General features: G+C 39.7%; 1 pseudogene; it reads right to left on the bottom strand.

The window, feature by feature from the left end:
- Positions 1–1,994: 1,994 nt before the first annotated feature.
- LOC107687752 (uncharacterized) lies at positions 1,995–3,267 on the bottom strand (annotated as a pseudogene).
- Between the last annotated feature and the right edge of the window lie 4,493 nt (positions 3,268–7,760).

Below are 7,760 nucleotides of genomic sequence, written 5' to 3'. Positions count from 1 at the left end.
ATGCCCTTTCCTAAATTGAAACCAATAGGCTCTAAATAAGCTGTATTGCAGCACAGCTTTTGACAACAAATGTTTGTGCATTTTGGCAATGTACAATTCGGACTTTCAGTACATTTCATTCCTGTACTAACTTATATTCCAAACTTCAACTGCTTAATGGATGACAGGGATGGGATTTGCACACCCAAGTAAGTCAATGCATCCATCCATCCATCTATTGAAATGTCCATCTATCCCTCTGTCCATCAAACTGTCTATCCATTGAACTGCCCATCCATCTATCCATCCATCAAAAATGTCCAAGTATCGCCTTCTCTGTTTATCAAACTTTCCGTCCATCCATCCATCCATTGAAATGTCGTCCATTCAATTGTCCTTCCATCTATTTAATTGTCCATCCATCCATCAAATTGTCAATCCATCCATCCATCCACCAAATTGCCCATCCATATACAGTCCACCCATCTATCTAAATATCCATCCATCCATCCATCGAACTGTCCATCTATCTATCTATCGTCCATCCGTCTATCTGATTGTCCTTACATCTATCTAATTGTCCATTCATCACATTGTCAATCCATCCAGCCATCCTTCCATGTATTGAAATGTCCATCTATCAATCTCTCTATCAAACTATCCATCTATTCACTGAACTGTCCATTTATCCATCCATCCACCTATCATCCATCCATTCATCGAATTGTCCATCTATTTAAAGTCCATCAGTCTATCTAATTGTCCATCCATCCATCCATTATATTATATTCACTAGCTTTGTTTTCGAGACTGGAATGGTAAATTGTTGAGGTCAGATAAAGATTTGCTTACTGAACAAACTAAAATAGATAAGTGAAAAACTTATGTCAAACAAATGTCAATTAAAATCAATCCAATAAAAGGCATTCAATGTTATGGCAACACACTTCCCATCACAATGTCAATTAGCAAGTACTTAGGAAGGTCCCACTTTATATTAAGTGGTCTTATCTACTATGTACTTACATCAATAAATAAGTACAATGTACTTATCGTGTTCATATTGTATTGCAAAACACTTCTGCTGCTACTGAGGTGGGATACAGGTAAGGTTAGTGACAGGTTTGGTGGTATGGGTAGGCTTAAGGGTGGGTTAAGGTGTAAGGGATGGGTCAACAGTGTAATTATAAATGTAATTACAGAAATGAATTACATATGTAATTACATGCAAATATCTTTCAAATATAAGTACAATGTAAAAAGGTGTATGTACACAATAAGTGCATTGTACCAAATGATTAATTTAAATGTAAGTACATAGTAGTTAAGGGCACTTAATATAAAGTGGGACCCTTAGGAATACTAATGAACATATACAGTGCTGCTTGAAAGTTTGTCAACCCTTTAGAATTGTCTATATTTCTACATAAATATAACCCACAAAATCATCAGATTTTCATGCAAGTCCTGAAAGTTGACAAAGACAACCCAATCAAACAAATGAGATGAAAATATATACTTTGTCATTTATTTTTTCAGGAAAAGTGATCCAATATTACATATCTGTGGGCGGCAAAAGTATGTGAACCTCTAGGATTAGCTGTTAATGTGAAGGTGAAATTAGAGTCCATCTGTTCAGAGGTGTTTTTAATAATTGAGAGGACTATCAGGTGTCAGTGTGTGCCCTGTTTTATTTAAAGAACAGGGATCTATCAAAGTTTGGTCATGTTTGTGGAAGTGTATTATGGCACAAACAAATTAGATTTCTGAGGACCTCAGAAAAAGAGTTGGTGCTGCTCATCAGGCTAGAAAAGGTTTCAAAGTCATCTCTAAGATTTTGGACTCCACCAATCCACAGTCAGACAGACTGTGTACAGATGGAGGGAATTCAAGGCCACTGTTACCCTCCCCAGGAGTGGTCCACCAACACTATACAAGAAACATCTCATGAATGCACTGGGATGCATCCTCAGTGATGTACCCTGGGGTCATTGGGTGTTTCGGGTCTCGCAACATCATACACCCTCGCCCAGGCGAGGTTGATCAAGCCCCGACTTGCGTCCCAGTAGCAGCCCACGGATCAGCCCTCTTAAACCAAAGCCACCTTGTGGCCTTCTCTGCAGCTTCGCTCGCGGCTTGAATGGCCCTCTTCTTGGCCACCCCTGTAATGCCCAAACGACTGAGGACTTTGCAAAGTGAACGTCCTGCAAAGCCTCTACAGCCGACTTCTATAGGCTCATAGAAGGTTCTCCAGCCTCTCTCCCTGCACTTCTCCACCAGTTCCTGGTACTTAGCGCGTTTCCTTTCATTTGCTTCCTCAATACGCTCTTCCCAGGGAACCGTAAGTTCCAGCATGATTAGCTGTTTTGAAACCTCGGAGGTAACTATCATGTCTGGGCGGAGACTTGTTGTTACAATGTGCTGAGGGAACCTCAGCTGTTTTCCCAGGTCGACCTGCAGCTGCCAATCAGAGGCTTTATGGAGGAGGCCTGTTGTTAATTGTGGGCGCACCCGATGTTTCTCTCCAGCTTTAATAAAGTGGACTGCCTTCTTTGGAGCATGATGGTACTTGCTGGTGCTAATGGCTGAGGCTAAGCTCTCAGCAATTGCCTTAAGCACCTGGTCATGGCGCCACCGATAGCGCCCATCAGCCAGAGCCTTTGGGCAACTGCTGAGGAGATGTTCTAGAGAGCCTCTTCCAGAGCAAAGAAGGCAGAAGGGTGTCTCACTCTTCCCCCAGACATGGAGGTTCGCTGGGCTTGGCAGGGCATCATAGACAGCTTGTACCAGGAAATGGACCCGATGGAAATCTGCCTGCAAGATGTTTGCCCAGGTGATCCTGCGCTGCAGTGTACTCTCCCACCTAGTCCACGCTCCCTGCTACCGGAGTCCCCCCGCCCTGCTCACTCGCTCTTCCTCCACGCCTGCTCGAACCTCTTCCTGAAGTAGATGGTGTCTTTCCTTACCGCGGGCCTGGCTAACCAAGGTCTTTGGAAAGTAGCCCAAGCCCGCTCTGCCTGTCGCCACGGTGCCCACCAGAGCCTTTTGTCTCAGGCGTGACTCTGCCACCTCCACTGCTTTCCCAGCCTTCCATTTCCTTCCTGTCCTCACCTCGATGCCGGCTGATGACACCTTACAGTCCCTGGAGTCCCTGTACTGTAGGGCTTCTCTGGTGCGTACCACCTTAAATTCTTCTGTGAGACCACTGAAGGGCAACTGCAAGATGTTACTTGTCCCATACAGTGCAGCGCTGGTAAGACTGCGTGGAAGACCCAGCCACTTCCGAAGAAAGCCACACACACACACACACACACACACACACTCCCTCACACTAATGTTAGGGACTTTCCATTGACTTCTATTGTTTTAATACTGAGCTAATGGGATTTTATAAACCTAACCCTCATACAGACCTATATTCACTTTTATATTACCGTTTAGACAAAATTTTATGTTTGTTAAGCCTCTTGGAGTCAGAATTTTAATGAAAGAAATTATATATATCTATCTATGCATTCAAATACATTCAACCATTAACATATTACTCAGTGTTGCATTTCATAATAATTAATGTGCTTGACAGTGAGTCATTCGCATCTTAATTTTATCTCTCCTTGTATTGCCAGATGACCAAATGTGATTGGGTGACCTTTTATATGGTCAATTTACAAAGCTTAAATCCTATTCAGGGACCCTTTTTTCATTTTCACATTATTCTTGTCCGTTTTGCATCATCTGTTGTAATGTAAAGTCTTTTACCGGTTCTTTCCACTCTATCATTCATTTGACAAATAAGACTTAAGGTCACACTGGCTGGTTTGTTCGATGTGTCATAATTATCATGAATTTGAGATTATTTTGTATGCCCTTTCCTAAATTGAAACCAATAGGCTCTAAATAAGCTGTATTGCAGCACAGCTTTTGACAACAAATGTTTGTGCATTTTGGCAATGTACAATTCGGACTTTCAGTACATTTCATTCCTGTACTAACTTATATTCCAAACTTCAACTGCTTAATGGATGACAGGGATGGGATTTGCACACCCAAGTAAGTCAATGCATCCATCCATCCATCTATTGAAATGTCCATCTATCCCTCTGTCCATCAAACTGTCTATCCATTGAACTGCCCATCCATCTATCCATCCATCAAAAATGTCCAAGTATCGCCTTCTCTGTTTATCAAACTTTCCGTCCATCCATCCATCCATTGAAATGTCGTCCATTCAATTGTCCTTCCATCTATTTAATTGTCCATCCATCCATCAAATTGTCAATCCATCCATCCATCCACCAAATTGCCCATCCATATACAGTCCACCCATCTATCTAAATATCCATCCATCCATCCATCGAACTGTCCATCTATCTATCTATCGTCCATCCGTCTATCTGATTGTCCTTACATCTATCTAATTGTCCATTCATCACATTGTCAATCCATCCAGCCATCCTTCCATGTATTGAAATGTCCATCTATCAATCTCTCTATCAAACTATCCATCTATTCACTGAACTGTCCATTTATCCATCCATCCACCTATCATCCATCCATTCATCGAATTGTCCATCTATTTAAAGTCCATCAGTCTATCTAATTGTCCATCCATCCATCCATTATATTATATTCACTAGCTTTGTTTTCGAGACTGGAATGGTAAATTGTTGAGGTCAGATAAAGATTTGCTTACTGAACAAACTAAAATAGATAAGTGAAAAACTTATGTCAAACAAATGTCAATTAAAATCAATCCAATAAAAGGCATTCAATGTTATGGCAACACACTTCCCATCACAATGTCAATTAGCAAGTACTTAGGAAGGTCCCACTTTATATTAAGTGGTCTTATCTACTATGTACTTACATCAATAAATAAGTACAATGTACTTATCGTGTTCATATTGTATTGCAAAACACTTCTGCTGCTACTGAGGTGGGATACAGGTAAGGTTAGTGACAGGTTTGGTGGTATGGGTAGGCTTAAGGGTGGGTTAAGGTGTAAGGGATGGGTCAACAGTGTAATTATAAATGTAATTACAGAAATGAATTACATATGTAATTACATGCAAATATCTTTCAAATATAAGTACAATGTAAAAAGGTGTATGTACACAATAAGTGCATTGTACCAAATGATTAATTTAAATGTAAGTACATAGTAGTTAAGGGCACTTAATATAAAGTGGGACCCTTAGGAATACTAATGAACATATACAGTGCTGCTTGAAAGTTTGTCAACCCTTTAGAATTGTCTATATTTCTACATAAATATAACCCACAAAATCATCAGATTTTCATGCAAGTCCTGAAAGTTGACAAAGACAACCCAATCAAACAAATGAGATGAAAATATATACTTTGTCATTTATTTTTTCAGGAAAAGTGATCCAATATTACATATCTGTGGGCGGCAAAAGTATGTGAACCTCTAGGATTAGCTGTTAATGTGAAGGTGAAATTAGAGTCCATCTGTTCAGAGGTGTTTTTAATAATTGAGAGGACTATCAGGTGTCAGTGTGTGCCCTGTTTTATTTAAAGAACAGGGATCTATCAAAGTTTGGTCATGTTTGTGGAAGTGTATTATGGCACAAACAAATTAGATTTCTGAGGACCTCAGAAAAAGAGTTGGTGCTGCTCATCAGGCTAGAAAAGGTTTCAAAGTCATCTCTAAGATTTTGGACTCCACCAATCCACAGTCAGACAGACTGTGTACAGATGGAGGGAATTCAAGGCCACTGTTACCCTCCCCAGGAGTGGTCCACCAACACTATACAAGAAACATCTCATGAATGCACTGGGATGCATCCTCAGTGATGTACCCTGGGGTCATTGGGTGTTTCGGGTCTCGCAACATCATACACCCTCGCCCAGGCGAGGTTGATCAAGCCCCGACTTGCGTCCCAGTCAAATTCCGGACCTTAATCCAATTGAAATTTTGTGGAAGGACCTAAAGCAAGCAGTTCATGGGAGGAAACCCACCAAAATCATAGAGTTGAAGTGGTTCTGTACTGAAGAATGGGCTAAAATTCCTACAAGTCGTTGTGCAGGACTGATCAGCAGTTACAAGAAGCGTTACTTGCAGTTATTGCTGCAAAAAGGGGTCACACCAGATACTGAAAGCAAATATTCACATACTTTTTCTCAATTTTTATTTATTTCTTATTCATTTTTCTCAATAAATAAATGACAAAGTATATATTTTTGTCTCCTTTGTTTGATTGGATTCTCTTTGTCTACTTTCAGGATTTGTGTGAAAATCTAATTATGTTTTGGGTCGTTATTATGCAGAAATATAGAAAATTCTAAAGGGTTCACAAACTTTCAAGCAGCACTGTAAGCCTACTTACCTGTAGTGTAATTGTTTTGTAAAACAGCTTGAAATTACCATTTTTGATTGCTATTGCTGTAATTAAGCAGATGAACATGTAATACGTGTACCACGGACCCTGCGATGCAAAGTGTTTCCATTTTCACTGACCATACCGATGTAACAGCTGATAGGCAGTCTCGCTGATACTGAATCAATAGGCAGTGTAGACTACAGTGCTTTGCCCAGGAATCAGCCGTAAACTCTACATAAGCTGCTTTCTCTTTTGCCTTGGAAGTGATTATAGTGTGGTCGTGCAACTCCTGTGGTGTAAACAAAGACAGACGATTACAGCGCTGACGCCTTTATGAAGAAGCCAGGCCGGTGTTCTATTATGTGATTTCCCACTCCACTCTATTTAAATCTATGAAAACTGAAGAGATTAAGGAGGTAAAGACATATTAATACGTTGATCATCTACAAGATTTAATCAAATTCAAAGCAATGAGGGAGATAAATAATTTTTGTGAGGTTTTCATTGTTAGAGACCACAGATGCACAAGCCAGGTTATGACGTCGTCACCACTTTCTTGCTTTTTGATCACACAGTCACTTTTAATATGAAAGTGATAATAAATATCAATGTTTACATGCGATTGAATGTGTGATCAGGTGTACAGCCATGTTTTTGAGCGTACACAGTGTGCACAGCTGGCTTTAAGCTTTTGTCATTACTCCCTCAGATAAGATGCTATTTAGACCAAAACTCCTCTCTCAGCTCCGCAAATTGTTTTTATTTATTGATTGCCCTCAAAACCTTCTTTTGTCTTTTTGAAAATTCTATTGTCTTCGAATTCAACCAGAACCTTTATCTATCCCTAGACCCCAATGATCAAATCCGCACTCATCCTCCTTATGCTCACTGATGGTGCCAAAATATCAGAAAGTTGCATTTAAATCCTAAAATGATTTAAATCCTGAGGCGATTTTCTTTCCAAAGATAATCCTTTCAGTTGTTTGAAACAGTTTGCAGAAATGGTGTTATATGTCATTAGGAAACACTACACCTGTCCTAAATGGCATGGGCACAGACTGCCAGATAGCGAAAAGTCCATTGTTGCATTTTCAGAAATACAGTGGGGTCCAAAAGTGTGAGATCACTAGTGAAAATGCTTGCATTTTTCTATAATTAAATACAGATCATATATATATATATATATATATAGAGAGAGAGAGAGAGAGAGAGAGAAGAGAGAGAAGAAAAAAAACAACAATTACAAATTATATAATCAGCATAATTTAAATGAAAAGCTGAATAACAGGAAGAGGATGTGTTTCTTCTTTTTTTATTTCCCTGTCAACTCATCACTTTTTGTTAGGCTGAGATATATATACACATATGCAAATCTCATCTCTCTCTCTACCTATTTATACACACACACACACATACACACACACATACACACACACA

Source organism: Sinocyclocheilus anshuiensis, unplaced genomic scaffold (genome assembly GCF_001515605.1).
Source record: "Sinocyclocheilus anshuiensis isolate Anshui unplaced genomic scaffold, SAMN03320099.WGS_v1.1 scaffold165, whole genome shotgun sequence".
Lineage (NCBI taxonomy): Eukaryota > Metazoa > Chordata > Actinopteri > Cypriniformes > Cyprinidae > Sinocyclocheilus > Sinocyclocheilus anshuiensis.
The sequence above is the reverse complement of the archived record's forward strand: the minus strand, read 5'-3'. Positions and strand labels throughout refer to the sequence as shown.